At 42.5% G+C, this 13,538-nt stretch overlaps 1 long non-coding RNA gene across 1 annotated transcript in view; it reads left to right on the top strand.

Annotated features, from left to right (window-relative positions):
* The window catches only part of LOC130273849 (uncharacterized), a 37,869-nt gene extending 25,195 nt beyond the window's left edge, over positions 1-12,674 (top strand). Inside the window, exon 3 of the long non-coding RNA XR_008844141.1 lies at positions 12,563-12,674. This is a non-coding gene — a long non-coding RNA (uncharacterized LOC130273849). The remainder of the gene's footprint in view (positions 1-12,562) is intronic.
* Positions 12,675-13,538: the final 864 nt, after the last annotated feature.

Raw genomic sequence — 13,538 nt, 5'->3', positions numbered from 1 at the left:
AAATAGACCCAGGCATATCAGCCTATTTGTTGGATGTGGGTCCAAGCATTCGGTCCACCAAAATAAAATGGGCTGTATAGTCTAAAATCACCATGGTTAAAAAGCTACAACTACCATCCTGCCTGCAGAGCTTCAGGCATGATGGGAGTTGTAGTTTTATAACAGCTGCGGAGCCTCAGATTGGGGTACAGTTTCACCCATCATCATGTAGAAATTATTAGTGACTACAGCTCTGATGGGGCAGTCAGACAGAATACATAATGGTATAATGACTCACAGGTGACGTCTTCTCTGTTGTCGTTACTTTTCTTTTCTTCTTAATCTAGTGCAGACACATAGACTTCTTCCAGCTACATATTTTTCTGCAGAGTTTGACCCCCCAACATCATTGATTCCTCATCTTCTGTATAAAGACAATAATCATTATAACCTTGCCAGACATTGTGCCTCCTGACGATAACTCTGCCACACACTGTTTCTTCTGTTTAGCAGAATCTAACCCCTGAACTGTCCTCCTTCAGCCCCCAAAGGCCTTATCCACACTGCAGAATGTCTGCTTGAAGCAGGTGTCGCAAAAGTCATTTGATCTCATAGATGGCAATGCAGTCTGGTGGAATTGATCTCAAACGATGAACATGTTCATTCTTTGGGCAGACATCTATTCTGTTGTGGCGATTCTGCACTATCCTGCAAAATCCCATGGAAAACAATGGTATTCTGCTGCAAGTGGATTTCCGTTGATAGAATGTCCCCAGTGTGAGCTAGACCTAAGTCTCCCCAGACCCCTTAGTACTCTTTCAGACCCATCTCTCTCCTCCTCCTTCAGACCCCTAAGTCCCCCCAGACTCCTCTGCCCCCACCCCCTCAGTTATTCTCCTTCACACTTTTCTGACCCACCATGACCCCTCCCCCCAAGACCCCTAAGTCACCCCCTTCACAATTTTCTGACCCGGACCCACCCCGACCCCTTCCCCAAAACCTCTCAGTCATCCTCGTTAATCCTTTTTTTGCCCCTTTCTCCTCTGCTTCCCTTCAGTCATCCTCCTTCACTCTTTGCCCCCCCAAACCCCTCCCCCAAGACCCCTCAGTCATCCTCATTCACACTTTTCAGCCCCTCCCTAAGCACCCTTCTCCACCACACCTCCCCCTCCCCCACCCTTCAGTCCTCCTTCTTCACATTATTCAGCCCCCCAGCCCCCTTCTCCTTCACTGACCACCCCTTCAGTCAACCTCCTTCAGATTTTTCAGCCCCCCCCAGCCCCCTTCTCCTTCCCACCGTTCTCCCCTTCAGTCATCCTTCTTCAAATTTTTCAGCACCCCCAGCCCCCTTCTCCTCTGCCCCCACCCTTTAGTCATCCTCCACATTTTTCAGGCCACCCCCAGTCCCCTTCCTCTCTGCACCCCCCCAACCACCCCACCACCGTTCAGTGAACCTCCTTCACATTTTTCAGATCCCCACAGCCCCGTTACTTCCGCACCCACCCCTTCAGTCATCCTCCTTCATATTTTTGAGGCCCCCAGCCTCTTTCTCCTCCATACCCCCTCCTTCAGTCATCCTCCACATTTTTCAGGCTCCCCCAGCCCCCTTCTCCTACGCAGCTCCCCCACCCCCTTTAATCATCCTCCTATATACTTTTTGCCTTTCTCCCTTTCCCTCCGGAACGGAGCAGTGGGTCATGCTTGCGCATGGACGTCTGCTGCTTTTGAAGTGGCAGCGTCCCTGCCCCAACTCACTGCACTTACGGCCAGGGGACTGGTCACTGACCTGGAGCGAGGCCCCTTTCAGGGGGGGAGGGTTGTAAGTGAGCGGCCAGAGACACATTTGGTTTATTTAAAAAATAAATAATGAAGTCTGGCGTTTTCTCCACTACACCGGCTGATACTTTCAAAGTGGCAGCTCAGGACATCAGGGCAGGCGGATGGCCTGGCCCGGCCCACCAGCCAAATGCCCGATGTTCCTGATGGCCAGTCTGGCCCTGGTGAAATCTATCTTGTTAAACCACTGTATGGTCTTGCCCACTGTGCTGTAGCTAAGTTTCAGGATCTTGGTAATCTTCTTATAGCCTAGGTCATCTTTAAACACTGTTAGGCTCGAATTCAACTGTGGTTTTTCATGCAAAAACACAGATAAAAACGCCCATTTTGCCGCACAGAGTTTTTTTCTGTGAAAAACACGGGGGACAGATTTTAGCTGCAAGTCAATAGTGAACTGCAAATGCCAGATCCACTTGGCGTTTTTCATTTTGGTGTTTTTTTTTTTTTTTTAATCTTTTGGGGTTTTTCAGCTCTTTTGGGCTCAGAGGCTGTTTTTCAAAAACGTCCTCAAATTCAGAGTATGGCATTTTTTCGGGAAAATCTTGGCATTTTCCTCCCATAGAAGTCTATGGGAATGGAAAAACACCAAGAAAAATGCCATGCGAGTTTTAACTTTGGTGTTTTTGCAGGCGGTTTTTATTCTTTTTTTTTTGTTAAATTTCATAGGGTACCATAATTATTTTTTTTTTTAAAGATACAGTAGTGATGGAAAAAATTGTATTTAATGAAATTTATTTTTTTTAGAACCAAATGTTTATTAATTTTTAAACAGGAATCAATTAATGTGGGAGGGCAGAAAACTAAAAATCTAGCCGGCAATAAAAAAAAATTTAGAAAGGGGACATTTAATTCTAAAATAATATATTTTTTATAATAAATTTTGTAAAACTTTTTATTAGTAATGTATTTTAATTATTTGTTTAATAAAATGTGTTTTCTTACTTTTTTTTTTTTTAGGTAGTACTACTGCTCCCAGCATGGAACAGACTGTTCCATGATGGGAGTAGTGGTACCTGTACTATTAGACAGTTTGCAGCGGGTGTCACTCCTGACACCCACTGCGATCCTCTGGTATAGGCTACAGTCATGGCCGTAAATGTTGGCACCCCTGAAATTTTTCTAGGAAATGAAGTATTTCTCACAGAAAAGGATTGCAGTAACACATGTTTTGCTATACACATGTCTATTCCCTTTGTGTGTATTGGAACTAAACCAAGAAAGGGAGGAAAAAAAGCTAATTGGACATAATGTCACACCATAATGTCAAAATTGTGGAAAAATAAGATTGTTTCAAGCATGTGATGCTCCTTTAAACTGACCTGGGGCAAGTAACAGGTGTGGGCAATATAAAAATCACACCTGAAAGCAGATAAAAAGGAGTGAATTTCCCTTAGTCTTTCCATTGTTTATCTGTGTGTGCCACTCTAAGCATGGACAACAGAAAGAGGAGAAGAGAATTGTCTGAGGACTTGAGAACAAAAATTGTGGGAAAATATTAACAATCTCAAGGTTACAAGTCCATCTCCAGAGATCTAGATTTGCCTTTGTCCACAGTGTGCAACATTATCAAGAAGTTTGCAACCCATGGCACTGTAGCTAATCTCTCTGGGCGTGGACAGAAGAGAAAAATTGATGAAAGGTGCAAACGCAGAAAAGTCCAGATGGTGGATAAGCAGCCCCAAACAAGTGCCATAGATATTCGAGCTGTCCTGCAGGCTCAGGGAGCATCAGTGTCAGCACAAACTATCCGACATTTGACATTTAAATGAAATGAAATGCTATGGAGACCCAGGAGGACCCCACTGCTGACACAGAGACATAAAAAAAGCAAAACTACATTTTGCCAAAATTAACTTGAGTAAGCCAAAATCCTTCTGGGAAAACGTCTTGTGGACAGATGAAAGCAAGATAGAGCTTTTTTGTAAAGCACATCATTCTACTGTTTGCCAAAAACAGAATGAGGCCTACAAAGAAAAGAACACAGTACCTACAGTGAAATATGGTGGAGGTTCAATGATGTTTTGGGGTTGTTTTGTTGCCTCTGGCACTGGGTGCCTTGAATGTGTGTAAGGCATCATGAAATCTGAGGATTACCAACGGATTTTGGGTCGCACTGTATAGCCCAGTGTCAGAAAGCTGGGTTTGCGTCCGAGATCTTGGGTCTTCCAGCAGGACAATCCTAAACATACGTCAAAAAGCACCCAGAAATGGATGGCAACAAAGCGCTGAAGAGTTCTGAAGTGGTCAGCAATGAGTCCAGATCTAAACATTGCTGACCCATTGAACATCTGCGGAGAGATCTTAAAATTGCTGTTGGGAAAAGGGGCCCTTCCAATAAGAGAGACCTGGAGCAGTTAGCAAAGGAAGAGTGTTCCAACATTCCTGCTGAGAGGTGTAGGAAGCTTATTGATGGTTATAGGAAGCGACTGATTTCAGTTATTTTTTCCAAAGGGTGTGCAACCAAATATTAAGTTAAGGGTGCCAATAATTTTGTCCAGCCCATTTTTGGTGATTGGTGTGACATTATGTTCAATTTGCTTTTTTTCCTCACTTTTTTAGTTTAGTTCAAATACACACAAAGGGAATAAACATGTGTATAGCAAAATATGTGTTGTTATGTGTTGCAATCCTTTTCTGCAAGAAATACTTCATTTTCTATAAAAACTTCATGGGTGCCAACATTTACGGCCATGACTGTATAGAGGCAGACGGCCATCTGCACTTCTCCGCTCCACTGCACGGCACTATACTCCAATGTGATGTGAAGTTCTCTTCACTTCACAGATTCATATTTCCCACTGAGAGCTGTGATTGGCCGCATAGTGCTGGCCACTCACAGCTCCCAGCGACACATACGAATCTGTGATGTGAAGATAACCTCACATCACAGCGGAGTATAGTGCCGGGCAGGGGACCAGACAGGTGCAGCTGCCACACGCTTCTGTAGCTTATTCCAGAGGATTTCAGCGGGTGTCAGGAGTGACACCGCTGTGATCTGACCTTAACTGCAGGCACTACTACTCCCAACATGCAGCACACTTTGCTCCATGCTAGGAGCTTTAGTACCTGCATTAATAGACTGATCGCAACAGGTGTCAGAAGTGACACCCGGGCCATCTGTCTATTAGTACAGATACTACAGCATGGAGCGGAGTGTGCCCCATATTGGGAGCAGTAGTACCTGCAGTAAGGGACAGATCGCAGCAAGTGTCACTCTTGACACCAGTTGCGATCGTCCTGATGTGAATTTCTGGACTTAGCTGTCCAGCAAGAACTTACAGTGAGCCTGCAATGTGTATACAGTATACACATTGCTGGCTCACTTAACCCTAATCTATAGATAGCTGTATATGGTGTATACAGAAGACGAAGAAGTCCCCTTACCTTCCTCCAGTGGTTCGTGTCCCCTAGTGATAACGCCATTAGGGGAGGAGCTACACAAGGGAGCCAGGCTGGTAAGGGCATGAGGCTCTGTTCACATGTTATGTTTTGTATAATGTGAACAGACCCTTCTGCCAGTGTCTTCCCAGACAGGGAGACTCCAGCTGTTGCTAAACTACAATTTCCAGCATGCCCAGACAGCCAAAGGCTGTCTGGGAATGTTGGGAGCTGTAGTTTTGCAACAATTAGAGGCTCCCTGTTTGGGAAGACATTGCAACATGGGCGCTCTCCCCAGACGAGAGCGCCAAAAATGTCCTAACCAATTATTTGTGCTTTTTTTTTTCTTTTCATTTCAGGTCAGATGCAGAGGATTACAACAAATTCGGAGGACTACTGTGGAATAACTGGATTTTTTCCTTTTAATAAATAGAATTTTGAATTTTCAGGCTTAGTAGTGGAAGCTGTCTAATAGATGGAATCCACTACTAAGCTGGGGCTTAGCGTTAGCCACAAAATCAACTAGCGCTAACCCCCAATTATTACCCCGGTACCCACCGTCACAGGTGTGCCGGGAAGAGCCGATACCAACAGGCACGGAGCATCAAAAATGGCGCTTCTGGGCTAAGCTGTAACAGGCTGGCATTATTTAGGCTGGGGAGGGCCAGTAACAATGGTCCTCCCCCACCCTGGTAACGTCAGGCTGTTGCTGCTTGGTTGGTATCTGGCTGAGAATAAAAATACTGGGAACCCTATGCAATTTTTTTATAAATACATAAATAAAAAACGCATAGGATTCCCTGTAATTTTATCCTCAGCCAGATACCAATGAAGCAGCAACAGCCTGACGTTACCAGGGTGGGCGTGCAACATTATTACTGGCTGTTTTTTGGACTAACACTAAGCTTAGTAATGGATTCCATCAATAAGACAACTTCCACTACTAAGCCTGAAAATTAAAATAAAAAAAAAACACTACACATTGGAAAAATTATTTAATTAAAAAAAACACTCCCCCACAGCCCTAGTTCATCCGCAGTAATCCTCCGAATCTGCCGTAATCCTCTGCATACACAGATCTGAAACGAGAAGAAAAATTAAACACAAAAAATTTGTTAGGAAATTTTTGCCACTCTCCGCTGGGGAGAGCGCCCATATTGCAATGTCTTCCCAAACAGAGAACCTCAAATTGTTGCAAAACTACAACTCCCAGCATGTCCAGACAGCTTTTGGCTGTCTGGGCATGCTGGGAGTTGTAGTTTAGCAACAGATGGAGTCTCCCTGTCTGGGAAGATGCTCGCAGAAGGGTCTGTTCACATCATACAAAACGGACAATGTAAACAGAGCCTCACACCCTTACCAGCCTGGCTCCAGTGTGTAGCTCCGCCCCCCAATGCCATCATCATTAGGGGTGGAGCTACATGGACCCGGTGGGGACAGGGAGCGAGGGAGGTAAGCGGACCTCATCTCCTGTATACACTATATACAGCTACTGTATTTATAGATAGCTGTATATCCTGTTTACCGCCCAAAGGGGCTATGGGAGCAGGGAGTCCTGTATACTATGCAACTGGAGGAGGTGACTAGTGATGCTATACATAACTACTCACCTCCAGGTAGAAATTTGGCTGTTCCCACACACCAGGAAAAACGCCAGAAAAAATGCCAGAAAAACTGGCAAAACGCAGGTAAAAGCTGTGGTAATTTTTTTGGCAGTTTTTCCTGGCATTTTTGCTAGTGGGAAAAAACCTCAGTGGAATCCTAGCCTTATACAGACAGTGCCCTCACTACTTTACATTGTAGCAGAGTGTCATTTCTTCAATGTTGTCACATAAAAAAATATAATAAAATATTTACAAAAAATATGAGGAGTAACTTACTTATCTGAGATACTATACATATATATATATATATGTGTGTGTGTGTGTGTGTGTGTGTGTGTGTGTATTTTGTATAACTGTAATATATACCTAAAAAATTAAGACCCGATTTTTGCAGTTATACTTGGTTTTCATACTTTCACATTTGCTCATTTCATATTTCCCCTTCATTGCTCCACTCTTGTTTTTCTGTCTCTTTCTTTTCCACTTATCTCCTGACATGTAGCCCCCCAGGGTTGCTCAAAACAGAGTCACTGGCATTGGTAAATGTGGTGATCTGCCCTTCAGTTGGCATCTTGTTAGAGAAGAAGAAAATCTATGATTCTCCGAGTGGTTTCTTGCTTAGAGGGTGATCCTAATTAAATAGTAAAATGTCAAACATTAGGTAGAATGAGGGGATCCCTGTGGGGTGCAACGCTGATTTGAGTTTATTAATCATTGAGCAACAGCCCTTTTCAAACTTTTCACTGCATACAAATCTGTCAGTGCCTTGTTCTAATGCAATGCCTAAGCACAGCAAACAAAGTTGGAATACATGTTTTCCAATATTCTACTAGTTCTATGAGATTGCACAAATATAACTTTAGACAGTCCATCATTGTTTAATCGGTGGAGGTTTGAGCCTAGAACCCCATGAATTAGGGGAATGAAGAGTCCAAGAGGCATGCCCATCTGAGCAGCTGTGCCTATTACTACTGTACAGGTTCTTCATATTTATTTAATTATTTAGTTATTTATTTATTTATTTATCTAAATGTATGAATGTACCCTTTTACCATTCCACAAGAATGAATAGAGCAGTATTACTGAATTTAAGTATACATTTGTACAATGTCATCTTTGGTCTCCACACTATTACTGATCTTTCCTAGTACTAAAGATTTTTTGCCACATCATGCCCCCAACAATAGACATGAATGGAGTAACGTGGTGTGACGTCACGAGGGGCATGGCGTGACATCACAACCCCGCTGCAGGAACTTACTGTTCAGAATGCCGGGTGCTGCAGGGAGATGCAGGGGGGTCCAAGCGGCGGGACCACCATGATCAGCCATCTTATCTCCTATACTTTGGATAGAGGATAAGATGTCTAAGGACGGTATACCACTTTGAGCTTCTTGATGCCAGGGACCATGACATCACTTGAAATCAGAGAATTGGGAACAGGTCCTTTCATACTAGAAGCAAACACTTCAAAACTTTGAATGCCAGAGAATAAATATTAATCTATTGGAAACCGTAAATAACAGAACACCAGAATGCTTGGGTGTATAGGGAGAGGTATAAGCAGTAGAAAGAGAGAAGTGCTCATGCCGCTGTACAGAACACTGGTGAGACCTCACTTGGAGTATTGTGCTCAGTACTGGAGGCCATATCTCCAGAAGGATATAGATACTCTAGAGAGAGTTCAGAGAAGAGCTACTAAACTAGTACATGGATTGCCGGATAAAACTTACCAGGAAAGGTTAAAGGACCTTAACATGTATAGCTTGGAAGAAAGAAGAGACAGAGGGGATATGATAGAGACTTTTAAATACATAAAGGGAATCAACATGGTAAAGGAGGAGAGCATATTTATAAGAAGAAAAACTAGAAAAACATTGTTTTAAATTAGAGGGTCAAAGGTTTATGCAGTAATATCAGGAAGCATTACTTTACTGAGAGAGTAGTGGATGCATGGAATAGCCTTCCTGCAGAAGTGGTAGCTGTAAATACAGTGAAGGAGTTTAAGCATGCATGGGATAAGCATAAGGCTATCCTTCATATAAGATAGGGCCAGGGACTATTGATAGGATTCAGATTATTGGGCAGACTAGATTGGCCAAATGGTTCTTATCTGCCGACACATTCTATGTTTCTATGTATTGTGTGAGTCTCCTGTGACTCATATTATTGGGGTATTTTATTTGAATATTATAATATTCTGTCAGCATAATAAAATAAGAAGGATGTTAATAAATATAGCTTGGTTATAGCGAGTAAATGTATCGCTAGTGAAGACACTGTACGGGTTTAGATAGGATGACAACAATAAAAACTCAAATTAAAAACTCATTTGTGCTACCAATATTTGACACCACTGTGGTTATCAGAGTCAAAGGCTTTTCCTGTGACTTCACCAGAGTCTTCTGCAAGGATGTATCTGCAGGGTACAATGACTGCAAACTTGCGTCTAAAAGGTACAAACAAAGTAAGGGAACTCAGGAGGGAAGCGGACTGGTAAACTTGCTTGGGGCAGTAAGCAAAAGAGCTTGTATAGTTACAATTGGTGAGCTAGAGATTAATGGGTACACAGTAAAAGTTCAGGCGCCAAGAGATCATGGACAGGATCAGCAGACAAGGCATCATCTGATTAGACAGTGAGTGTTGCCACAAGAGGGTATAAACATGCCTCCCCCAAATTCCTACAAAGAAGGCTTCTAGAGACTACTTTTTGGTAGTACTGTATATGTTTTGGTGAGAGATCGTTCACTGCTAGATATGCCTCTATGATTAACCCCAAGACATTTTGCTAGCAGACTTTGATAGGGGGGACATTATTGGATAAAGAGAAAAAGGATTGTTGTTTCAACTAATTGCACACCATCTGGTACTTCAATTCTACCATGAAACAATACACTTTCCCAACTGCTGGTATGATGATCTGGGGGCCATTGCATATGACAGTCGGTCACCTCTAGTAGTGATACAAGGGAAACCCACAGCTTAGCAACACATGCAGGACATCATGTGGCCTCGTGTGGCCTCTCATGGCAGGGCTCCCTACTGGCATTTTTCATCAGGATAATACTCGCACACACAGCAAGGGTTTCCCAGAAATATCTGTCAGATGGCAACACTTTTATGGCCTGCCCAGTCCCCATTTTTATTCGGACATTATTATTATTATGGGAAGTAGGCTCCATGTCATATTGTAGGCTCATTGGGGGGTATTTATCAAAGGTGTTTTTTTATGTTTTTTTTCACGTAACTTTGGCGCAATACTTCAGTCCCATGTGTGATTTTAACTTTAGTCAGTAATTCATCATTTGCGCCAATCGATCTTTGGCGCAATTTTGGCGCAAATCCCATTTTTTGGGGGTGCAAATCCCCGCCAAGAAATTTTGCACATGGAAAACACACTTAGCAATGTCAGAAAATGTAAAAGCGTGAAAATAAATAAAAACATTTTTTTGTGAAAGCAGTGACACCTCCAGGGCTGCTCAATACTATCCTGCGACATAATTGTCTCTGAGGAACCTTCACCCTCCGTTGAGCCAGCATTGGACATGGCCACACAGGTTCAGGAAAGGTAAGCACTAAAGCAGTGGTCTCCAACCTGCGGACCTCCAGATGTTGCAAAACTACAACTCCCAGCATGCCCGGATAGCCTACGGCTGTCCGGGCATGCTGGGAATTGTAGTTTTGCAACATCTGGAGGTCCGCAGGTTGAAGACCACTGCACTAAAGTAACAATAAAAAAAAAAAAACTACCCAAGTTGAAAATAAAATCCATTTCACATGGTGGCTATAAACCCCACAAAAGAAAATAACTCATGTCGCTTGCTGATATACTGCAGGAGGGACTCCGAAATGGCTGCTCTACAGGGTAAAATACGCTGCCCTCTGTGGCGGTAAGTTCTGTGTAAAAGGCGCTGTGAACAGCTGATTTCAACATTTGAGCCAAAATTACTAACAACTTGCACCAAATGATAAATTTGGTGCATGTCCACGAAAACCAAAGTGAAAAAAAGGGTAAAAAGAAACGGTCAACAGGCAAAATTAATAAATACCCCCATTGTCTCCCCTTTTTAGGAAATAAGCATATCCCTGTCTGACTTTTCCTGCAAAGGAGTCCTATCTATGGCTGCCTATATCTAATAACTTCCTATTTATGAGTTTATTGGACATACAAATATTTAAAAGAGAAACCCTTCAATTGACAAAGGATTAATAGTACAAAAAATAAGTCTAGGAAGTTACAATTCTATCAGATTTCAGGTCCTGCCAGAAAAAAAAGTCTTTTACAGAATTTCCTGATTTCACAAAAAAAAAAAAATCAAGACTTGTCAGAACTTATCAGCCGTCCTTAATGGATGTATTTCTTTTTCCTTGCTGGTAATGTCTGCAGCTTAATACAGAACACCAGTGATTCTTGGATTTTCTGTGCTGGAATTAAAATGTCTGATCTATTTTTGTCTTTTTCATTTGATTCACGAACAGTGTGTTGGGGCTGACCTTGAGCACACATTGCAATTCATCACTGTCATTTATACTAGGGTTAGAATTTGGGTGGATCCGTGTAGTAATCTACAGAACTGCAGGACAAAACTATTCCGAAATAAGGCACAAAACAGCTTGCTGCAGCAAACGATATCCAGTTTGTTGTGGGAATTCTACAGCACTGATATTGGTTTTGTCCCCTTAGTGTTTTAAGATGAACACACAAATCACTTATGTAACTATAAATTAGGAAGCAAAAAGTTCAGACACCAGTAGAAATATCCCATATTAGTTTCTGTAAATTCAGTCTTGTTTGTTACAAGCAAACAAATAGCTAAAGTGTCTAGATAATGCATAAATATATTCACTTCCATTTTTTTATGAAATGACAACACAATGCCAGCGAAGAAATAAAGACAAAAAAGACAACCGGGAGGCAGCGCCTCGTGTATTACCCTTGGCAGGTGAGGGAACCAAAAGGTATGCTGAATGTACACCCAGGACTTAAGTCAGGGTGGCCGCTCACCTTAAAGTAGAAGAATTGCGCATATCACCCCTTGATTGGGGTACCAGATAGAGTTGGATGAGCTGCCGAGCCTGATGGTCACAGGAGCGTGTCAACGCCCTGTAGAAACTGGAATACTTGTGAGAAAAAAGACCAATGGATCCAGGCACTGCTCTATCCAGGTATACACAGGATGCAGGTAAGTGTTCTTAATCAAACAATTTTATTGAACACAAAACAACAAAAGGATCATGACGCGTTTCGGGGTAAATTCCCCTTCCTCAGATGATCTCATGTAACAGTGGATCCTAACAGCACTCGATGTATCCCATTGATTTATAATGGGGTTTAACAAGGTTTAATTTGGATGCAAAGCTGACAGATCTACCAACGATCAAGTGGTGAAAAAGAAATATCTCCAAAAGACGAATGAATATTCACGTCTTGATAAAGAGCTCAGTCCGAGCTAGAATCGCGTTGAAAGTGCTTTTAAATACCAATATTTATGTCTACTCTGATGGAATAAAGAAAACTTTTTATTGGGAGAAGCGCCTGTCTTTTGGAGATATTTCTTTTTCACCACTTGATTGTACTACTGCCTGCCGACCTCCTCGGATGTTCGGGTGCTCCAGGGCTGCTGACCCACCACTGATATGCTGTTGTAGATATTATGCTCTTAGCATAACCAACTCTGCTGAGCACATATGTATTGAAAACTTTGCCTACAATTCCTATGGTAATGCACTAGGATCGCGCTCCTCTTTTCTTTTTGTCTCTTCAGTGCACAGATCTACCAACGAAGACTTCAAAGTAGCCTCCAATGTAGCTGTAATGTCTAGTAGGGCATATTTACGTTTATACAGTACAGTAAAGGTTATTTTACAAGATAGAAGATAGATGGTGGTTGTGGTTTATTCACCAAATAGCTTTACATAACTAGGCTTATCATAATAAATCATTAAATGTGAGAAGTGCATGATGTTAAAACTGGTAACTTCCAGATTTATTTTCTTTGAAGCTTGTAAATCCATCTTTACCAGCACTAGAGACCTTACACCATTACAGTGGTCCCTAAAGTTACAACATTAATTTATTCCAGAACAAGCATTGAAAGTTGAAACCATTGTAACTTGAGAGCATAACCCTTTGGAAAACTGTCATTTCTGATGACTTTTCAGGAAAGGCTGCCCTGTGTGTGTGTTTGTGTGTCCATGAGAAGCAGCACTATTTATGGCCATAACATAACATCTTAAAAAATTGAGGGAACACTTAAACAACACAATGTAACTCCAAGTCAATCACACTTCTATGATATCACACTGTCCAATCAGGAAGCAACACTGATTGACAATCAATTTCACATGCTGTTGTGCAAATGGAACAGACAACAGGTGGAAATTATAGGCAATTAGCAAGACACTCCCAATAAAGGAGTGGTTCTGCAGGTGGTGACCACAAACCACTTCTCAGTTCCTAAGCTTCCTGGCTGATGTTTTGGTCACTTTTGAGTGCTGGTGGTGCTTTCACTTTAGTGGTAGCATGAGACGGAGTCTACAACCCGCACAAGTGGCTCAGGTAGTGCAGCTCATCCAGCATGGCACATCAATGCGAGCTGTGGCAAGAAAGTTTGCTGTGTCTGTCAGCGTAGTGTCCAGAGCATGGAGGCTCTGTCAGGAGACAGGCCAGTACATCAGGAGATGTGGAGGAGGCCGTAGGAGGGCAACAACCCAGCAGCAGGACCCCTACCTCCGCCTTTG

This window comes from Hyla sarda, chromosome 5, assembly GCF_029499605.1.
Source record: "Hyla sarda isolate aHylSar1 chromosome 5, aHylSar1.hap1, whole genome shotgun sequence".
Taxonomy (NCBI): Eukaryota; Metazoa; Chordata; class Amphibia; order Anura; family Hylidae; genus Hyla; species Hyla sarda.
Note: the sequence above shows the minus strand (reverse complement) of the source record. Positions and strands in the feature narration are given on the sequence as shown.